The sequence below is a fragment of the Calonectris borealis genome, chromosome 22, assembly GCF_964195595.1.
Source record: "Calonectris borealis chromosome 22, bCalBor7.hap1.2, whole genome shotgun sequence".
In the NCBI taxonomy this organism is placed as follows: Eukaryota; Metazoa; Chordata; class Aves; order Procellariiformes; family Procellariidae; genus Calonectris; species Calonectris borealis.
In genome coordinates this window covers 363796-387108 of record NC_134333.1, presented here as the reverse complement: position 1 = coordinate 387108, position 23313 = coordinate 363796, and the positions used below count along the sequence as shown (strand labels likewise).

At 42.3% G+C, this 23313-nt stretch overlaps 1 long non-coding RNA gene and 1 pseudogene across 1 annotated transcript in view; both read left to right on the top strand.

The window, feature by feature from the left end:
- LOC142092059 (uncharacterized) overlaps positions 1 to 23313 on the top strand; it is a 79954-nt gene that overhangs the window by 8020 nt on the left and 48621 nt on the right. The window lies entirely within an intron of this gene.
- On the top strand, positions 445 to 1983 carry LOC142091649 (olfactory receptor 4D5-like; annotated as a pseudogene).

Sequence of the window (23313 nt, the reverse complement as noted above, 5' to 3'; positions counted from 1 at the left end):
GAAATCCAATTCTTTGGGTAATATGTGGCAAGGAAGTTAGGTTTGATTCTTCAACAGCAATTTCCTGAGCATAAGCTCTATAATGATGAAGTAAGGACAGACGGCAGATTTTAAAGACCTTTGAAAGTCATGTCTTGACTAATACCTGAATTGGGTTCTTGGGACGTGAGTGGAAAAGAGCCAAGGTTATATTTCAGATGGACTCAAATACCAGGAACCTTGGGTAATCGGGATAATGGGCCCACAACTTGTTTCTTCATTCCAACAAGAAATGGTTGGGTAATACAATGTAACCTCCATGTCCTGGGTAGCCTTAGAGCTATAGGGCTTGGGATTTTTTTTTTTTCTGCAGGGGTTCCCTCAGTAAAAGGTTATAAACCTAGGTTAAACTAGAATTTTAGCCAGATTTTAAGGGTAGCTCAAAGATCTGGCCATGACTAAGCAATGAGCAAAGCTCTTGGGAGGTATTCATTTTCACATAGATCTTGTTATCACTTGGACAGTGAAAGAAACACCACAGCAAACAAATTCCTACTCCTTGGCCTCACTGGATCTGCAGCTCTCCAGCCCTTCCTCTTCATCACCTCCATTGCTATTTATGGAGCAACAGTGGTGGGAAACCTCCTCATCATGGTGCTGCTTAACTGTGAGCCCAGACTTCACAGGCCCATGTACATTTTGCTGGGAAATATCTCCTTCGTGGATTGTTGTTACTCCTCTATAACTGCCCCCGAGATGTTGACCAGCTTCCTCCTTCCCCCACTACAGCCAATCTCTTTTGTGGTCTTCATGGTCCAAATTTTGTTTTTCCACTTCACTGGAGAAATAAAAAATCTTCCTCCTTACTGTCATAGCCTATGACTGTTACTGGCTATCTTCCATACACTTCATTACCTGATTGCGATAAATCAGATGGTGTGCGTAGGGCTATTAGTAACATGTCGGGTAGGGGGCTTCCTTCACTCTATTGTCCAAGTGACCATCATTGTTCAGCTCCCTTTCTGTGGTCCTAAAGAGCTGGACAACTTCTACTGCGATGTACCTCAAGTAGTCAGATTGGCCTGCACAGACACCATCACGGAGCTGTTGATGGTATCCAACAATGGCCTAGTAACCCTTCTTTGCTTTATTGTATTAGTCATCTCTTATTCCATCCTTTTAGCCAAACTGAGAAGTAATTCCAGTCAAGAGCATTGTAAAGGTCTTTCTAACTGTGTCTCCCACATCACTGTGGTCACACTCATCTTTGGACCTTGTAACTACATCTACACCAGGCCTTTTTCTTCCTACCCAATGGACAAAGCAATCTCACTTCTCTACATAGTTATCCTGTCTTGAACTCCATCATGTACAATCTAAGGAACCAGAATATAAATGTGTTCTTGAGGAAACTTTGGTGACTGTAACCGCAGTGTTGGGCTGGAAAGAGCACCAAGTGGAAGGAATGAGGATAGTCCTGCTGTTTTGGGATCCTGTGAGGTGTGTAATCTCTTTTGTGAGGGTAAAGAAGAAAGGCTGTAGATGCCCCACAATGGAGAGGTTGGGACCATTTCTAGGCATTTTCACTCTAAGCATATGACAGTGGTTTGTTGAGCTCTTTTCTTTCTTTTCTTTTTCCTTTTTTTTTTTTTTAATTTGATGTTCCTTCAGCTTTCTGGGGGCAGGGTAGGGGGACCTGTGTCATGTTTGAATGTAGGCCCCTATGCATAGAATCAAGTCTTCTCCTCCTACATTACAGGACTCAGAGATTCACAGCTGCAGCTTGTTTCTCATGACAAACATGCAATACTCATGTATGACTAGTAGGGTGTTGAGCACAACAGACACCACAAAATCCATGCAGGTGCTCAAGCATGGAAAGATCTGAGACTGGAAAAGTCCTCCTATCAGTACTGGCCCCCAACACTCTTCACATGTATCCTGCATACTGCCAATCCACGTCAGAGACAGCAGATCGTAAATCCTCCTCTTTTGAAGGCTCGCCAAAATTCTTTGTTCCCAGTAGGGTCACTCCACAATTGACTATGAAGACCCGCCTTTGCAACTGCCTTTCCGACAGCCTGTTTGCCAAAGTTCTCATAGACCTGACCTTCTCTGTCACCAGAGAGGCATGTTGAGTCAGCCCTGGACTCAGCATGTATAATGCTTCAGGTCCCACAGCAAGAGGCTGAAACTCTAAGCTGCAGTGGTGGGGAAAATGCATTAAAACATTACTTTGGAAGAATCCCAAAGTGGTTTCTCCTCTGTGTGGAAGAGAAGATGGCAATTGCTGTACAGTGACAGAATAGTATTTAATTTACAGGATTTGAAGATAAGGGGTTTCTACCTGATTGTGAAACCTCAACTGAAGAGGGACAGAAAAGTTTTCAGGGAAAAACTGCTAGATTTGGAGTAAATGGGAGATTTCTCAAAGTCCTAAATTATATATTTAACAATTCCATTTGTATGTGGTGATGGTGGTGAACCCTGAACTTCAAAACACTGAGCGAACAAGAACTTCTTACCATCCTTATTTTAGGTCAGTTTATTTGGGAATCTTTAGTCTGGGACAGAGATTCTGCAAATAGGACACACATAGAGCTTGAAAGTATGAAATAATTATGTATTGGCTAACACAGTCAATAGATAGCATGAAAGAGGCTGATAATTAAGCAACAGTCTGCTCACCACCCTGATAGGGCACTTCAGGACTCTTTTCTGCCCAGCTACATATCAGTCAGAAGAGGAGTCAACCTCCACAGCTACCTATCTATAGGATAGAATCTACAGGAATAGATTCTTAGAGTTGCTGAGTTGCTTTGTCAACTCTGCTAACAATGATTAGATACATACATATATGTAGTCATACAAAACATGCTTGGATTATACATTTTTCTCTCCACAGCAACACAATTAGCTTCCATGGAGACATCAGAATTGAGGTTGTTTAAATCTGGGGAAGACAACTGTCAGTGCTGACGTACCATCCATCTCCACACCACCCAGCAGAGGTCATTTCACACCCACGGAGAAACATGCACAGTTAACCCTAGAGCTAATTCTTCTTATCTCCAGTCTGCTTAGTGCATAAGGTGTGGTTGGGAGTGGTAAGATCTGCTTCCCTTTCATGTACATATTTACTCCATTATTCAACTACAGAAGAGTTGAGGAATGTCTCTCTGGAGGGCCAAACAGATGCCTGAAGAGATATCAGACCTTTTTCCTCACATTGGTTCTGTAAATGGGTCAATCTGTTCCCAATTTACAATTAAGACCCAATTATCAATGGACCTGGTCTGTCACCTTATTTGCGTACTGTGCTCTTTGTGGTAAGGTCACCACTCTTGCCATACTTGATATCATGCTTAGCTTCTGGCTGGTTTTCTCTTGTGAAGACCTGTCCTGGTTTCGGCTGGGATAGAGTTAATTTTCTTCCTATTAGCTGGTATAGTGCTATGTTTTGGATTCAGTATGAGAATAATGTTGATAACACACTGATGTTTTAGTTGTTGCTGAGTAGTGCTTATGCTAGTCAAGGACTTTTCAGCTTCCCATGCTCTGCCAGGTGCACAAGAAGCTGGGAGGGAGCATAGCCAGGACAGCTAACCCAACTGGCCAAAGGGGTATTCCATACCATATGACATCATGCTCAACATATATGGCTGGGGGAAGAAGAAGGAAGGGGGGGACGTTTGGAGTGATGGCATTTGTCTTCCCAAGTAACCATTACACATGATGGAGCTCTTCTTCCCTGGAAATGTCTGAACACCTGCCTGCAGATGGGAAGTAGTGAATGAATTCCTTGTTTTGCTTTGCTTGCGTGCCAGCTTTTGCTTTACTTATTAAACTGTCTTTATCTCAACCCACAAGTTTTCTCACTTGTACTCTTCCGATTCTCTCCTCCATTCCAGCGGGGGGGAGGAAGCGAGTGGCTGTGTGGTGTTTAGCTGCCTGCTGGGTTAAACCACAACAAGACCCCATTGCTTTCCTTTGCATCACTGTCTGTCTTGTACTATGATTTGTAATAGTGAGATGCAACAATTGCACAGCAATTCCTTTCAAAGAGCCTTAAAGCACTTTACAAATACTGCTGAGTACCACTTGCAGCATTTGTAGAAGCTGAGACATAAAGCAACAAGCCAGTAAGTTCCTCCTTCCATTTCATGCTAAAAAAAATCTTAATTTTCATTGATTTTTAAAACAGCTTCACCTTATTTAAGAATCTGGTTACCTTGCTTATTTTAGTAGTATTGAAGAAGAGCGGAATGCACCTCACTCAAAAGAGAGAAACAGCAATATGTTTCGCTGAAGTAAAATAATAATTTGACAGAGTTCAATAAGTTTGATGGAATTTAACAAAGTTTTAACAGTGGTTTCACACTGCAAGGTTCACCTTATTAATTACTGCATGGAAGAAACACACAAAGGAATATTGAGTTAAAATGACCCGTACAGAGACCGGAGGTGGAAAGAGTAAAGAGGACCCTCCTGTTGAGTCATGAGGTTCAGAGTGAACCCCCTTGCTTTCTAAATTCCTTTTTGGAGCCTAGGTGCGGCTGGAATCACCTTTCTAGAAGATCTTTCTACAGCATTCGGATTGTATTTTAGATTAGAATTGGAAAAATAACTTTTCTAATGGTACTGTCAAGTATATTGAATCACACGCTGGGAAATGTAAACTTATTTCTACAAGTGAGGTCAATCTGCTGTAATCCCAAATATTAGAAGGTTATTTCCAGACCTATCCATAGAAAAATCTTCTGTCCCCTCAAGACCAGCATCACAGAATGGTTGTGGTTGGATGGAACTTGTGGAGGTATCTAGTCCAACCTTCCTGGTCAAAGCAGGATCAACTAAACCAGGTTTCCCAGGACATTGTTCAGTTGGGTTTTGAATATCTCCAAGGACGGAGACTCCACAACCTCTTTGGGCAACCTATTCCGGTGTTCAACAATGCTCACAGTAAAAAAGCTTTTCCTTATGTTCAGACAGAATTTCCTGTATTTCTACATATGACAATTGCCTCTCATCTGTCCACTGAACACCACTCAGAAGAGTCTGGCTCCATCTTCTTTACAGCCTACATCAGATATTTACACAGACATTTATATTTTGAAAAGATTCCTCCTGAGTCTTCTCTTCTCCAGGCTAAACACCACCATCTCTCTCAGCCTCTCCTTGTACGTCAGATGCTCCCATCTCTTAATCATCGTCAAGATCCTTTGCTGGACTTGCTCCACTATGACTATGTCACCCTAGGGATCCAAGAACAGGACACAGTATGCTAGATGTGGTCTCACCAGTGCTGAGTAGAGGGAAAGAATCACCTCCTTCTACCCGTTGGCAGTGCTCTTCCTAATACAATCCAGGATGCTGTTGGCCTTCTTCGGCTCAAGAGCTCATTGCCGGCTCATGTTCAACATGAGGACAGCTTCTGGCATCTTCTCACAGAAGCCACTCCGCAGCTCCCCCACCCTGGGGACTCTGCTACCAAAACCTTGCCATGTAAAATAAATACAACCAGATTTTGCTGGATGGCAGAAATATAATAAGCTTACTATTATCTCTGATTCTCTGTACAGTGACAGTGTAGCCAATAGCATAAATTTTCCTTCAGGAAGATTTTTGCTAAACTTTATCATTTGAATGAGCACATGATATAATAGGGTTTCTCCTGGCTGGTAAACATGTATTTTTTTAATGGACCAACTTTATTCTTAAAAGAAAGAAAACCTTAATTAAAACTAAAAATAAGCAAATATAATCCCTGAACATTTTCTTGCATGATGTATGAAAACAGTTGAGCTTGGTCCAAAATTAAACTAAAGAGTGATTTAATGTGTAAAAAAAAAATCTGAGGAAAAAGTTCTATAACTTTTCAGTATGTTTTCCCTCTGAACAATGAAAAAGAAATAAACAAAAAGACCTCTGATGTTCATCTCTGTGGAGAATTCCTGAAACCACATGCTTTGCAACTATTTCAGAAAAAAAATCAAAAATAATGGTCTGAATATCCATGGTAATTTCTTTTACTAGTACAATCCATAATCTATCTCTTTGCTCGCTTATATATTTATATGTTTATATCTGTATCTAAAAAGTGGAGGAAACATTACTAATCCTCCTGCCTCCTTCTCAGTTTTACTGTTTACTTCCCCTTAGCATGCAGCCACAAAATCATGGGATTTGTATCACCCATATTTGTAAAGCAGATGTCTACACCTGCGCTAGTCACTTCAATAGAGAAAACAGACATTTTTATGGTGTGATTAAGGTCATCTTCAAGTAAATAAACTATTGCACTATTTCATGCACTCTGAGAGCACAACAAGGAAGATATGTATCTCAGGACTACGAGGAACCAAATGGGAATCCACAAAAGACCTGGGACAAAGGGTACAGGGTGTGATACAGGTTGTATTGGGTTTACTTGGCAAGGTTTTGGTAGCGGAGTGAGGGGGGAGCTGAAGGGTGGCTTCTGTGAGAAGATGCCAGAAGCTGCCCCCGTGTTGGACAGAGCCAGTTCCAGCCGGCTCCAAGACCCACTGCTGGCCAAAGCTGAGCCAATCAGTGATAGTGGTAGCTCCTCTGTGTTAACATGTTTAAGAAAGGTTAAAAACTGCTGCACAACAGCAGCTGAGAGAGAGGAATGACAATATTTGAGAGAAGCAAGTATGCAGACACCAAGGTCAGTGAGGAAGGAGGAAGAGGAGGTGCTCCAGGCATCGGAGCAGAGATTCCCCTGCAGCCTGTGGTGAAGACCCTGCAGTGTGGGCTCTCCAGGGGATCACAGCTTTCTTCAGGGCATGTCCACCTGCTCCGGCGTGGGGTCCTCCACAGGCTGCAGAGTGGTTGTGTGCTCCACCGTGGACCTCCATGGGCTACAGGGGGACCATCTGTGTCACCATGGTCTTCGCTACAGGTCTGACTCGGAACCGGCTAGAATTGGCTCTGTCCAGCATGGGGACAGATTCTGGCAACTTCTCACAGAAGCCACCCCTGCACATGCCCTGCTACCAAAACTTTGCCATGTAAACCCAGTACACAGGTACAGGGCCACACTGGTCTAAAAAAGATTTGCCCAAAATCCTGTAAATGTGAATCATTTTGCAACAATTGAGCCAGTGGCCATGGAGAGGTTGGCAAAATTGAATTGCTGCAGACACAGGTAGAGTTAAACTTCTCACATATAATCACTTATATGGGAATAGTTCAGCTCCGTTTGGAGGATCTGAGTTTAGTTGTCTTACATATATGTGGATTAAGTTCAGTTATCAAATGTTTAGTGCTATTCAAGAACCCCTAAAGTTTCCAAGACATCTTCACAGCACTGGCAAATAGGGCATAGGACTTATGGAAAAAAACACATTTTCCTTGAGTGGCATCTGGAGATCAAATGGGATTATCTTGGGTCATATAAAATTGTACTTGAACCCTCTCTTTAGACAACTGAATAACACCCTGGAGATATACTCGGTGCTTACAGAGCAATTGGACTCACACTGAAGTAGGTAATGACATATGGCCATCTAGAATAGAATAGAATAGAATAGAATAGAATAGTTCAGTTGGAAGAGACCTACAATTATCACCTAGTCCAACTGCCTGACCACTTCAGGGCTGACCACAAGTTAAAGCATATTATTAAGAGCATTGTCCAAATGCCTCAAACGCTGACATGCTTGGGTCATCGATCACCTCTCTAGGAAGCCTATTCCAGAGTTTGACCATCCTGTCTGTAAAGAAATGTTTCCTAATGTCAAGTCTGAACCTCCCCTGATGCAGCTTTGAACCATTCCCACACGTCCTGTCACTGGATATCAGGGAGATCAGCACCTCCCTCTCCGCTTCCTTGCCTCAGGAAGCTGTAGAGAGTAATGAGGTCAACCTGCAGCCTCCTTTTTTCCAAAGTAGACAAACCCAGAGTCTTTAGCTGGTTCTCATAGGACATGCTTTCTGGCCCTTTCACCAGCTTTCTTGCCCTCCTTTGAATGCATTCAAGGACCTTCAGATCGTGGGGCCCAGAACTGCACACAGTACTCAAGGTGAGGCTGCACCACCACTAAATACAACAGGATAATCACCTCTTTTGACTGGTTGATGCACCCCAGGATGCAGTTTGCTCTCTTGGCTGCCAGGGCATACTGCTGACTCCTGTTGAGCCTGCTGTCGACCAGCACCCCCAGATCCCTTTCTGCAGGGCTGCTTTCCAGCCACTCCTCTCCCAATTTATACTTGTGCCCAGCATTACTCCATCCCAGGTGCAGAATCTGGCACTTGGACTTGTTAAATTTCATGCCACTGATGAGTGCCCAATGCTGTTATCTATCTAGTTCCCTCTGCAAGGCCTCTTGTCCCTCAAGAGAGTCAACAACATCTCCCAGTTTAGTATCGTCAGCAAATTTGCTAATGGTGCATTCAATTCCTGCACTAGATCATTGATAAATATATTGAACAGAACTGGCTCTAGAGTTGAGCCCTGGGGAACACCACTGGTTACTGGTCACTGGATTTCACTGTACACCACTGATTGCACTGACTGGATCCCCATCATCTGCCAAATTGCAGTTTAGATATTTAGGGCCCAATAGGTAGACATCAGCAGCTAGTGTCCTCTAGTATATCCTATAGTATTTGAAACCATCACACATGCCAACAGATATGATTCAATACTTAAGAAATATCCTGAACCTTCTGTAGTTACAGCTTGAGGCTAGAGAAGAAATCATGGAGCATCTCAAATGGCATAGACACTGATCTCTAGGCAATCAAATTGTGCATCTGTATATTGACTTTGCATTTTAGACACTTAAATTTAAGACATCTGGAGCTGAATCTTACTCTCATAACATTGTTCATGTGTTCATATTGTTCATCTTTTACATATCATTTGAGATATTGTAGTGTGTCTCAGAGGTCTGGAAGATAGAACACAATATCTATGGGAGCCTTATACTCTTCTGATGTGAAAAATGGAGGACTAGAATATCCTAGTGTATCTCAAATGGCACCTGATCCCTTTCACATTGTGATACACAGCATTATATATCCAATCTGTTTGCCCTAATGTACGATAAGGTACGTATGGATATGCTTTCAGGGACTGCATCTTTGATCAGTTATGGGTCAGTTTGACCAGAGTGGATTTTCTGGTCATTCAGTTGTGAACTACAGTGTAACAGGGAGAAGTAAACATATTCAGAAAATTATTTAATCCAGAAAACTAAGTTCCTATTAAAAAAATTATTAACTTCAACTTCTGGAGTTGCCAATTTCTGTTTATTATACTGTTGCCACCTCATTTATATATAACAATAGCTCTGCATGGAGAAGACTCTAGGATAGCCTCAAATGAAACTAGGTGCCTGTGCTTATGCAACTAAATTGCACGTGCAGGATCTATTCAGTAGTACAAAGAGTTATACAGGGAAACATTCATTCTCCCCAGGCTCATTTTAGCTGCAATCAGCTATTTTCATCGAGTTGCTTCCTACTCCCAAATTTAAGTAAAGCCCTAGAACCTGACTTTTTTTCACTGTAGAAATTAGACAAGCTTATTTTCTGAGTTAAATAGTCTGAATTTTGGAGAACCCTGCATTTATTCACAACTTGTCTCAGGACTTTTTATTAATCTCTTTCTAAAGCTGTAGACAAGGGAATTGTTTAGCAGAGTGAGGACTATGTACAGGACAGACAACCATTTGATCAGTTTGTCAGAGTACTAGTCTTCAATGGGAAATAATGACTAAAGTGATTTGAGTGCCTTAGAAGATTGTTGACACTGTTTACCCACAAAACAAAGCTTATGTTTACAGAGTTTTAATCCAGTAATTTCCACTGCCCTAAACAGCAGTTTCCCATGAGTTCCCACCTATCAATAATGAATAAGCTGAAGTCTACTTACACCCTTATACAGTCTAGGGTCTGTACTCTGCTAACTGACTTTCTCATTCTCCTGAGTATCTTGAATTCCACTTTCATGGTCACTACAGCCAATGCTGCCATTGATTATCATCTCCCTGATCAGTTCAACCTTGTTTAATACAGAAGATTCAGAAGAGCTAGTTTATCTATCCAGCATTTGTATTAAGACTTTATCCCTGACACCCCTGAGGTTTGCTTGTGTCCTTCAGTGCTGCCCACTGAAGTTGGGGAGCTTAAAGTCCCCCATAAGAACCTCAGTCTGTTATCTGGAGACTTCCTTAAGTTGCTTTTGAAACTATCCAGTCTGTTTCACATTGCTATGCAACACTCTCTATTCTCTTTTTGTCATTGCCCATTCCAGGATGGACAACCAGACAGAAGTGAATGTATTTGTTCTTCTGTGTCTGACCAACACCTGGGAATTGCAGGACTTCCTCCTTATCCTCTTCCTACTTCCACCAGCCTAGTGGTGAATGCGGCCATGTTGTTACTGGGGTGCTAGCCGAACCTATGCTCACTCAGCTATGTACTTTTTCGTGGGGAATCTCTCCTGTCTGGACAACAGTTATTCTACAGTAACAGTGCCTAAGACACTGGCTGGCTTTCTCTTAGGGCAAAAACTTCTTTCCTTTGCAAGCCGCCTGTCCCAACTCCATTTCTTCCACTTTCCAGGCATCCCTGAAGTGATCCTGCTGGCTGTCATGGCTTATAATTGCTACATGGCTATCTGCAACCTTCTGCACTACAAGATGGTCATGTTGAATCTCCTCTGTCTCTGGGAACCTTCACTGTAATATACATTTCCTATCTTTACATTCTCCCCTACCTGCATCTGATTGTGTTCACACTCAACCCTTCTCAGGAGGCTAGTCTGAAAGAGGCATGTTGTTCACTTTCATGTAAAATGTTGTAACTATTGTTTTACATCCTTTCATCTACATTTTGAGAAATCAGAAAGTAAAATCTGCCATCAGAATCAACAATAGGAAACAATAAGTAGTAAAAACCGTAAGCAAATAAAAAAAAATGCGTAAAGACTTATAAAAAAGAAAGAAAAAAATAAGGAAAAGCTCCATAAACCTAACAATGGTTTTCTTCAGTCGGCACTTTTGTTTTTATTCTGGTCTGTGATTAATGTCCAAAAATCTAAGGTGAAGGTTTGCAATAGTCTTGGTTCTTTTCCTAACCCATTTTAAAAAACTACACAATATTCTTCATTTTAATTTTTTTCTTGTACATTACTTAAGCTAATTAATAATGAAAACAACCATTACAGTAGTAGTAATAATAAATCTTAGATGAAAATAAGCACTTTATATTTTGGCACCTCTTCCATCTTAAAATATTCCTCACCTTACATCTAGTTTTCTAAATATTATAAGAAAGGTCAAAACCATTCCTTCTGTCTCCTTATACAGTCTGCAATGAAGGAAAAGGGAGAAGCACTTGCAAAGAATAACTTAGTATATTTTATGTAAGATACGTCACGCTCTAGAGATATGTGTCCTTCCTCATTAACTTTGGGGGGAGGCCGGATATGTAGGCTAGGTAATCAACTATGAGCCTACCTCAGCTATTTTGGTTGTCTTGTAAAACTGTCATTAGACTTATATGTTTAGGAAGCTCATTGCAATCCCTAAAGTTAGGCAAGATAGCTACTAGCTCATGGATGGAATTTATTTGAGAATAACTATTCTCGCATAAAACTCTAAACGTACATTAGTCTCCCTGTGCTCTTATTACAGTCAGTGATGACAACTGGGCATATGCGAGATGTATCTCAATCCAAATTTATATTTTTCTTTGTCTGATTACTAGCACCATGAAAATGCCTCTGTATTTCTGTGAAGCCTATGAAGATTGGTGTTCATGCCTACAAACCATACTGTTAAAACAGAAAAGATTAATCCCATGCCTATTATGGAGAAGTCTATAGCATAATACAGAATAAATAAGCCCTATAATGGCTATCATTAAGCTTAATTGTGGGTTTTGTTATTACAATTAATATACAGTACTTCATAATTCATTATTATTTTACGGAACAATATTAACTCTGAAAGAGTTAATTAAAATATTCAAAATTCTTTAGAGTACAACATTGTTGTTAGGAGTAATAACACCTAATGATGATATAATTTTCTCTATCTTGTTGTTAACCAGCTTGCTATTATTAGGAAAAATGGGAATCTGAAGGGTGCTGATTTTTAGTATTGATAGAAAATTACAACAGATCATAGAGTTATTAACTGAGTAATAATACTCACTGTTGCAGTATGAGACCAATGTATTCCTTAGGAATAAATAGTATCAGAATGATCACCACTCTTTCAACAAAACTGTTTGTTGTTTAGTCCACTTCATTATGAAGAAGAAGAATTGTTATCTTTGGGTAGATGTCTTTAACTGAGCTAGTCATTTTAGACCCTTTTGGTAAGTGTTTTACATCAATCTAAGAAAGAGGTGTAAAGTAGGTGATATCAATCTAGGACTAAGTAGTAGATGTCCATTTAATTCCCATAAGATTTATTTTTACAGCCTGAAAAATTTGAAATAACAAGTCAGACAAAACAAACTTGAGAAAAGTAGTACTACTGCTGCATCACGCATGGGAAACATCATTTTTACTCTTTTATGTACAGCTCATAGTGGCACTGGAGCCCTAATTCTGTGACTGTATATACTGCACACTGGATCTCACACTGGTTCTAGTCCGTATGAGTAAGATGGCTCTCCTAGCACTGGTGGGAATGCAATTGCCTCAAGCCCTGTGTTTTGCATCTGGAGGTGCGGGTTCATTGTGATACCAGTGAGAAAGGGACTCAGACTCTGTAAAGTATCACTTGAAATGCCATTTATTGGAGCTCACACTATAAAGAAAAACTGGATGATACAAATAATCCTACGTCATTTCAGATGCTGGGAACCCTGAGTTGTGAAGCATCAAACAGACCTCTAATCAGGGAACAGTATGTTGTGCAGATCTGTCTGTGGAAATGTTAGCCACTTTTGGTCACTCAAGCTATTATAGGATTTTCTTAGAAGGGAACAATTCTATCCAGCATTCCTACTGTCAAACAGAAAAGATATTCACACTAGAAGTTCTTGTTGCAATTTTAGGTAAAGGCAAAGACCCTAAAATGTATTAGGAAGACAAGACTTGGTAGGAATTATATTTGCGATAATGTTTGGGAATTCTGCAGTTGTATTTTGAATAAAACGAGACATTCTGAGAATGATATTTTTTCTTTAAAAAAAATTTCCTTCAGTTTACACATGTAAATATTAAATATGCATGAATTTGTTCATGTTTAAGAAATCTAAATATACATATCTATGTAGATGTGTCTACCATAAGTACTTGGAATGCAGATTTTATTTTCTAGATAGGCACACAATGTGATCTTAAATGTCATTGGCCCTATCTAGTCACAAAATTGCCTCCAGAGATGGTGAGATATCATAGTATATGTACTATCAATTAAAGATGAGTATGTATACCAATGCCACGTACAGCATAGCTTCCTTCAAAAGATAAATCAGGAAAATACACAGAGAAGTAATTGTGTATTCTAATACAGTTCCCATTGTAAACAGCTGAAGGACCAGGAGTATGGAATGCATTACAGAGAGAAGACAACTCACAACTAAGATGTCATCGGATGTATCGGATGTGTCACTACAAAAGCTGACACCATTTAGTTTCCTTTGTTTTCTGGTCATGTTTGTTCTTCCTTCTGGAGAGGTTGTTACACCTCTGATGGTATAAGCCCAAGATACAGCGCAGGTAGTCAAAGCACTCGGCAACAGGAAATTTCATTTTAAAAAAAAACAACAAAAACCAAAACAAGACGTTCTTTGATGGACCAATTCCTCTGCTTATATGAAAAAAAAAGCAAGAGATGGAAAGTTAATAACAAACATTTTTACTTTTCACTTGAAACAATCTAAATTGCAAAGTTTTGAGTGTAATTAATAAGTAAATGATCAATTGCAATTGTTCCACAACTGATGGGTCTTTTTAATATAAAGTGTTTTTTCTACCAAAGAAAAATTGAGATGGCATTGTTTAAGAATTCTGGGGAATGTCTATCAAAGCTTTTTACTCTTGTGTAATTTTTTTCTCTCCTGTAAACATTGTTTTCCATTAAAAAATAGCACCAGAAATTCAAACTAAATTTAAAGTTTGATGGACCAGCCTGTAGTTCCTGAGATTGTCCTTCTTGCCTATCTTGAATATGGGTGTAGTATTTGCGTTTTGGAGGCCGTGCAGATTTCCCTCATTTCCATGGCCTTTCAAAGAGAGCAGAGTTAATTAAATGAAGCTATTTGGAACCAAGTTCAAAATGAGTGAAGTAAAGCAGTCTTTTTACAGAAGTTTATCTTGTAGAATGAGTTAGGTCTAGTTAGCATAATGGAGAGCATTAGCATGTAAAGTATAACTGAATTTTGCTTTAGTAGAATTAGACAAAATATGATTAACCACCTCTCCCAAATGGTAAAATAGCTTAGTGTGCTCAAGAAAACACACAGGCAAACTATTCAAACAAGATGTTAATCACAAAATAATGCAAAACTCTTCAGAAATGGATGGGACAAACTGATTGTGAAAGCCAGTAATGGTGACAGCATACCAGAGACCACCAGTACAATTTGAATGGAAAAATCACCCATGTGGTATTCCCTACCCAGTCCTATTACTAAGGACACTTAGGAATGTCTGGGTTATCCAGGAGTACCTGATAGACTTAACGGGGGAAGAACCACTGGGATCCACAACCATGTCTCCAGGAAAATCCCATGTCGTTGTACCAATATAATATACAGCATGGCAGGACCTACCACACTATCTTGCCCAAACTCTCCCCAAGACTGCATTTTCTCTCTCCCACAGACTGGGGAGGCTGCATTAAAAACCCGCTGTGCTAACCCACTTGGCTTCTTTTTCTCTCTGTGCCGTCTCTTGCCAAAAACAGGTAAGTTGGGTCATTCATAAAATTGCATACATCTGTGATGAAACTGCTCTGGTATCCAAATCCATTTAGACCCACACTGTCATTTGGTCTTAAACCATGACAAAAGGATAGCTGGAGCTGCAGAACTCCTTTCCAAACAACATTGTAGATGCAAAAATTTCACATTAGTTCAAAGGGAGATTGAATAAATATTTGGAAGAATGGTTTGTTGAGGATTACCTAGCAGACAGCAAAAATAGGTTCAGAAAAATCAAAAAGTAGCCAGATAGTATACTCAGATGACATACTTGCCCAGTCTTTGTTCCTATGGGCAATTTTTTCTGACCACTGTTTGAGAATAAATAGAGGACTAGACTGATCCTTGTCCTAACACTGTAGAACTGTTCCTGTGATGAAAAGAATAGTGGTATTAAATTTTACATATTTTTCCATTTCCCATTCTGGTGTTACACAGTGTTAGATATTAGCATTTTTACATCTGGATATTTAAAATCAGATGAAATCACAATATTTCTCTTTCCTTTAAAACTGACCTGAAGAATTGATACTAACTTATAGTTAGTTAAGAATGATACGTTATGTATAAAAAGCTTCTCTCCACACACATAGTGGAGCACAAAGAATGACAGTTGGGAGGGCGGGTAAGAGTAACTTGAAAAAGCTCTTCATCTTGCTATCACAGGACAGCAATCAACCCCATGGTCCAGGTGGAAAATTCATCAAGATGAGTCAATAGAAAGGCTCTTATGTGATGTAGGGGAAGAGCACTCTGACGTTGTACAGGACTTATTATGGGATGTTTATGGGAGGAACCAAAAGCAGGGAAAGGGAGACATTAAGGTGATTTAGGGAGGAACAAAGATGCGAAAACAGAGAGATATGGAAATACAAGGGCGTATTGGATGTAAGGTAGCAAGACTTTGTTAGCAGGGGGGTCTGTAGGTGTGGCCTCTTTGAGAAGAGGCCAGGGGCTTCCCCATGCAGGATAGAGCCAGGTCCAGATGGCTCCAAAATATATCCATTGCTGACCAATGATGAGTCCATCAGTGATGTCTGAGGCACCTCTGTGAAAACGTGTTTAAGAAAGGGCAAGAAACACCAGACAGGGAGAGGAGGAAAAAGAATGAGAAACAGCAGAGAAAACAGCAAGGTCAGAGAAGGAGGATGTGCTCTGTGGTGCCAAAGCAGTTATCCACTGCAGCCTGTGGGGAGCCCATGCGGAGCAGTTTTCCTGAAAGGAGCCACAGCCCATGGAAGAGTCCACACTGGAGCAGATTTTCCTGATGGAAACAGTGGCCCATTAAGAACCCACGCCAGGGCATTTTTTTCTTGAAGATCTGCAACCCATGGGGAGCATCCACACTGGAGCTGGGGAAAAGTGTGAGAGGGAAGGAGTACCAGAGGGAAATCGCTATGTTATGACCATAAGCCTCCCTCATCCCACTCTCAGGGAGCTGTAGAGGAGTACAGAGTGAGGGATTGAAATTGAGATTGGAAGAGCGGAGAGAAAAGGTGTTTTAACATTTGTTTCTCACTATCCAAACCTATTTTAATTAGCATAAATTAAGTTGTGTTTGTTTTACACACAATGGTAACTGGTAAGCAATGTCCCTGTCTTTTTTACACCACAATGGTAAGTGGTAAGCAATGTCCCTATCTTCATCTCAACCCATGAGCTTTCTTACTGTATTTTCTCACAACGTCCCTCAACTATTTTATCACTTTATGATCTATAATGCATTGGCAAATACAGCTTTACTCTTACTGAAACCTTTAGGAGTAAAAGTGATGGAAAGCAAGGTTATCGCATGGAAACTAAAATGGAAGCAGGTGCCAGTGAAAACATAATCTAATCCTGCCCACATTGCTGATATACATTGTAAATGTCTACATACGCACAGATTAATCAAATCCCCTTGTCTCACACAGAGATAATGAATTGTGTCCCAGGTCTGGAGTTTTGTGCTGCACGCAACAGCCAACTTTGATAATGGACTCAAATTTAGATGTTAAAGACTCTGGAAACAAACTCAAATGTAACTATCAAAGGCACTATACACAGCCCTGCTGATTAGCCTGATTTCTAGTTAGATGATTAGACTACAGACTGTAATGGCTGATTTGCTGATTACTCAAGAGGCATTTGACACAAAATTCTGTGCTTGTCAAAACATTGATGAATGACCTACTCAACTGACCATTTTTTTCTTTTGATTCTTGTCCCTTAAATCTTAGAACAATTTTTGTAATGTGAAAGCTGCATTTTGAAATATTAATAGAATATAGTTTTTCATATATGCCTATATATAAGCTATTAGATATAAAGGAATCTGAGTGTGGAATTAACGTAGCTAGATTTGCATACCTAAAATACAAATATCTATCTGAACTAATGACTTTTATGTTCCTTGCTGTCAATGAAGAAGAGGAGGCTTTTCAATGTAGTAGATCGCCTAATCCTGCAGAAAACATGAACAGATCATCAATTTATTCATTACTTGATTCTTCACTGATGTCGTGGGTTGACCTTGGCTAGAGATCAGGTGCCCACCAAGCCAATCTATCACTCCCCCTCCTCAGATGGACAGGAAAGAAAAAATACGACGAAAGGCTTGTAGGTCGAGATAAGGACAGGGACATCACTCAGCAATTACCATCATGGACAAAACAAACTTGACTTGGGGAAATTAATTTAATTTATTGCCAATTAAATCCGAGTAGGATAATGATAAATAAGAACAAATCTAATAAACATCTTCCTTCTAACCGTCCCTTCTTCCCAGGCTCAACTTCATTCCTGACTTTTCTACCTCCTCTCCCCCAGCAGCTCAGGGGGATAGGGAACGGCAGTTACTTGCTGCTCTTTCCTTCTCATGCTCTTCCCCTGCTCCAGTGTGGAGTTCCTCCTATGGGAGACAGTCCTTCATTAAATTCTCCAACATGGATCCTTCCCTCGGGCTGCAGTTACTCAAGAACTACTCCAGCATGCGTCCTTTCCACAGAGTGCAGTCATTCAGGAACAGACTGCTCCAGTGTGGGTGTTCCATGGGATCACAGGTCCTGCCAGGAGCCTGCACCAGCGGGCTTCTCTCCACAGGGTCACAGCTTCCTTCTGGGCACATCCACCTGGTGCAGCATGGGATCCTCCAAAGCTGCAGGGTGAATATCTGCTCCGCTGTGGACCTCCATGGGCTGCAGGGGGACAACCTGCGTCACCATGGTCTTCACCACAGACTGTAGGAGAATCTCTGCTCCGGCGCCTGGAGCACCTCCTCCCCCTCCTTCTTCACTGACCTTTTTGCCTGCATATTTGTTTCTCTCACATATTCTCACTCCTCTCTCTCAGCTGCTGTTGCACAGTGTTTTTCACCCTTTCTTAAATACGTTATCACAGAGGCACTACCAATGTTGCTGACTGGCTCAGCTTTTGCCAGTGGTGGGTCCGTCTTGAAGCCGGCTGGAACTGGCTCTGCCCAACGTGGGGAGAGCTTCTGGCATCTTTCACAGAAGCCAGGCCTGCAGCCCACCCCACCCCACCCAACCCCCGCTTCCAAAACCTTGCTACGTAAACCCAATACATTTGGAGATGGTGCAGTTCAGGATCCTGAGGGGACGGAGGAAGAGTAAAAAGCAAGCTCACAACCCTGGACTTCAGGAGAGCAGACTTTGGCCTCTTCAAAGATCTGCTCAAAAGAGTCCCTTGGGATAAGGCCATAGAGGGAAGAGGGGCTGAGGAAGACTGGTTAATATTCAGGAATCACCTCCTCCAAGCTCAAGAGCAGTTCATCCCAATGAGAAGAGAGTCAGGTAAAGATGCCAGGAGGTCGTGGTTTAACCTGGCAGCAGCCAAATACCACGCAGCCGCTCGCTCACCCCCCCCGCCAGGTGGGATGGGGGAGAGAATCAGAAGGGTAAAAGTGAGAAAAACTCGTGGGTTGAGATAAAGACAGTTTAATAGGGAAAGCAAAAGCTGCGCACGCAAGCAAAGCAAAACAAGGAATTCATTCACCACTTCCCATCGGCAGGCAGGTATTCAGCCATCGCCAGGAAAGCAGGGCTCCATCACGCGTAACGGTTACTTGGGAAGGCACACGCCATCACTCCGAACGCCCTCCCCCCTCCTTCTTCTTCACCCAGCCTTATATGCTGAGCATGACGTCATATGGTATGGAATAGCCTATTGGCCAGCTGGGCCAGCCGTCCTGGCCACGCTCCCTCCCAGCCCCCTGCACATCTGGCAGGGCATGGGAAGATGAAAAGTCCTTGACTAGCGTAAACAATACCTAGCAACAACCAAAACATCAGTGTGTCAGCAACATTATTCTCACACTACATCCAAAACACAGCACTATACCAGTTAATAGGAAGAAAATCAACTCCATCCCAGCCAAAACCAGGACAGTATCCACCCCTTATTCCATACCATTTACATCATGCTCAGGTCCCACACTATCCAATATATTCTCATTACCCACCATCTCCCTTCCCATCTTTTGATATAATACACAGATATCATTCCCTTAGTCTATGGACCACCCCTGTAAAATGTCCATAAAATATCCATAAATGTACACAAAATGTCCACTGCGTTCATTTAGTCCATGACTTTGGGCTCCATCTGTTATGGTGGTCACTCAGGTCAGCAGAGGTGGTGTGTTGCGTGGAGTTACTGGGCACCAAAGCCGGCTCAGGTCGGGTCACTGCTGCACTTGCGCTGCTTCTTGTAAAGTTTGTCCTCCGTTGGTTCAGGTGGTTCCTGCTATAGTAATTCCTATAACATGCAACTCAAATCATGGGTTACAACAATTTAAAAGTATATCCATTACAATCTCCACCCCTGGTCCCTTTGGGCCAGACCATAGGGTTTAACATTGCAATGAACTCCTCCTCTTGCCCCTGCTCCGGCTTGGACTTATCCACAGACTGCAGTCCTTTAGGGTGTACCTGCTCCAAGTAGAGCCTTACCTATGAGCCACAGTCTCTCCAGAGGTATACCTGCTGCGGCACAGACTTGTCCACAGCCACAGTCGCTTCGAGGTGCACCAGTCCCAGCGTGGCCTTACCCAGAGCCACAGTCCCTTCAGAAGTAAACCTGCTCCAACACGGCCTTACCCATGGCTGCAATCTCTCCAGGGGTGTACCTCCCCTGTCATGGGCTTATCCACGGCCACACGCTTTGAGGTGCTCCAGCATGGCCTCATGCACAGCCACTGACACTTCAAGGTGTACCTGCTGCAGCATGGACTTATCCACAGCCACAGATGCTTCGAGGTGTACCTTCTCCAGCGTGGACTTATCCTTAGGCCACAATCCCTTCAGAAGTATACCTGCTGTGGCACGGACATAATCACGGCCACAGACGCTTCAAGATGTACCTGCTTGGGCATGGGCTTATCCACAGTCACAGATGCCTCGGGGTGTCCTGTCCCGCATGGACTCAGCCACAGGTCACAGTCCCTTCAATTCGAGTTCACGCTGCAGTTCCAGCCTGTCCAGCACAGCAGCACAGAAGCAGCAGCGATGCCCTGGCCATCTGCCAGCCCAGGCGCATCCCCATTGCTGTTATCAGAATGTTCCCAGGCACAGCACAGTAAGACGATAAGCAGTGCAGCAGTACAGCAAGCAGCGAGAGCAAAAAAGCAGCCACTAATGAGCACAAGACTCTAATACACATTAAGGCAAGCAAGCCCCATGGCAAGCACAAGAGCCTGCGAATTAATAGCTAAACAGCAGTAACAGCTATAAATTCAGTCTAGCACATTCCAATCAAACCTGTTGTTATCTCGAACCCTTCGAGCCCCACGTTGGGCACCAAAAAGGACTGTCGTGGTTTAACCTGGCAGCAGCCAAATACCACGCAGCCGCTCGCTCACCGCCCCCCCGCCAGGTGGGATGGGGGAGAGAATCAGAAGGGTAAAAGTGAGAAAAACTCGTGGGTTGAGATAAAGACAGTTTAATAGGGAAAGCAAAAGCCGCGCACGCAAGCAAAGCAAAACAAGGAATTCATTCACCACTTCCCATCGGCAGGCAGGTATTCAGCCATCGCCAGGAAAGCAGGGCTCCATCACGCGTAACGGTTACTTGGGAAGGCACACGCCATCACTCCGAACGCCCCCCCCCCCCCTCCTTCTTCTTCACCCAGCCTTATATGCTGAGCATGACGTCATATGGTATGGAATAGCCTATTGGCCAGCTGGGCCAGCCGTCCTGGCCACGCTCCCTCCCAGCCCCCTGCACATCTGGCAGGGCATGGGAAGATGAAAAGTCCTTGACTAGCGTAAACAATACCTAGCAACAACCAAAACATCAGTGTGTCAGCAACATTATTCTCACACTACATCCAAAACACAGCACTATACCAGTTAATAGGAAGAAAATCAACTCCATCCCAGCCAAAACCAGGACAATGAACAAGGAGTTCTTGGCAAAATTCAAATGCAAAAAGGAAGTATGCAGAGGGTGGAAGCAAGGATAGGTAACCTGGGAGGAATATAGAAACATTGTCCAAGCACCCAGGGATGAAGTTAGGAAAGCTAAAGCCCAAATGGACTTGAATATGGCCAGGGATGTCAAAGTTAGCAAAAAGGAAGTACATAGGAGACAAAAGGAAGGCTAGGGATAATATGGGCCCATTGCTTAATGAGATGCAGGACCTGATGACACAGAACAAGGAAAATGCTGAAGTACTGAATGTTTTCTTTGCCTCAGTCTTACCTAACAAGACTGGCCTTCAGGAATCCCAGGTCCCAGAGACCAGGGGCAAAGGCTGGAGCAAGGAAGATGTACTCTTGGTGGAAGATGATCAGGTCAGGGAATACTTGAGCAAAATGGACATACATAAGTCCATGGGGCCTGATGAGATGCACCCACAAGTGCCGAGGGAGCTGGCAGATGTTACTGCAAGGCCACTCTCACAATCATGATGACTGGGAGATGTGCCTGAAGACTGGAGGAGAGAAAATGTCACCCCCATCTTCAAGAAGGGCAAGAAGGAGGACTCAGGGAACTACAGGCCAGTCAGCCTTACCTCGATCCCTGGAAAGGAGATGGACCATCTAATCCTGGAAACCATTTCCAGGCACGTGAATGACAGGAAAACCATCAGACATAGTCAGATTGGCTTCACTAAAGGGAAGTCATGCTTGACCAACTTGATAACCAGCTTCTGTGATGAAATGATTGGCCTGGTAAATGAAGGGAGAGCAGTGGATGTTGTCTACCTATATTTCAGTAAGGCTTTCAACACTGTCTCCCATAAGATCCTCAGAGAGAAGCTGTTGATGTATGGGCTGGATGAGCAGACAATGAGGTGGATTGAAAACTGGCTAAATGGCTGGGTCCAGAGAGTGGTGATCAGCAGCATGAAGTCTAGTTGAAGGCCAGTTACTAGTAGTCTACACCAGGGATCTATACTGGGTCCAGTCCTGTTCAACATCTTCATTAATGATCTGGGTGATGGGGTAGAGTGTACCCTCAGCAAGTTTGCAGATGACACCAAACTGGGAGCAGTGTCTGATACACCAGACGGTTGTGCTGCCATCCAGAGGAATCTCAACAGGCTGGAGAAACGGGCTGAAAGGAACATTTTGAAGTTCAACAACAGGAAGTGCAAAGTCTGGGGAGGAAAAAACCTATGCATAAATATATGTTGGGGGCCACCCAGCTGGAAAGCAGCTTTGCAGAGAAGGACCTGGCGTCCTGTTGGACACCAAGTTGAATATGAGTCAGCAATTTGCCCTTGCTGCAAAGAAGGTGTCTAATTCGCTTCATATCGATGTTGTATATATACATATAAGTAAACTATCATATCTACTGTTATACCATTGATAAGTTTGCTTCACTAATGGTAAGTTGTAGTGATCAGTAATAGTACATAACTACTTGGATGTTGCTGTTATTGGATGTACTACAATACAGACTGATATTATTACTGATTGATACCGTACTTTTGATTGATAATATATTATTGATAGCTGATAGTAATTTGTAATAGCTTGATATATATTAATTCATACTAGCTTTATTAATTATAGGTATATTCTCTAGTGGTAATTTTTGTGATAGTTTACTTGCTAGTGGTGATTTTTGTAGTATTTGTGGTAATGTGTAATAAAGTAGAGACATTTAGAGGATAAAAGCATCCATCTCCTTGTGTGAACTCATGGTCACGATCTCTACAGACCTGCATGTTGAGTAAACCTTCAGGTTGTCACAGCAGGCTAATGGTATCCTGGGCTGGATCAGACAAAGTATTGCCAGCAGGTTGAGGGAGGTGATCCTTCCCCTTTATTCAGTGCTGGTGAGGCCACACCTGAAGTAGTGTCCAGTTCTAGGCTCCCTAATACAAAAGAGACATGGACATACTGGAGAGAGTTCAACAAAGGGCCACATGATGATGAAGGGACTGGAGCATCTGTCCTATGAGGTAAGGCTG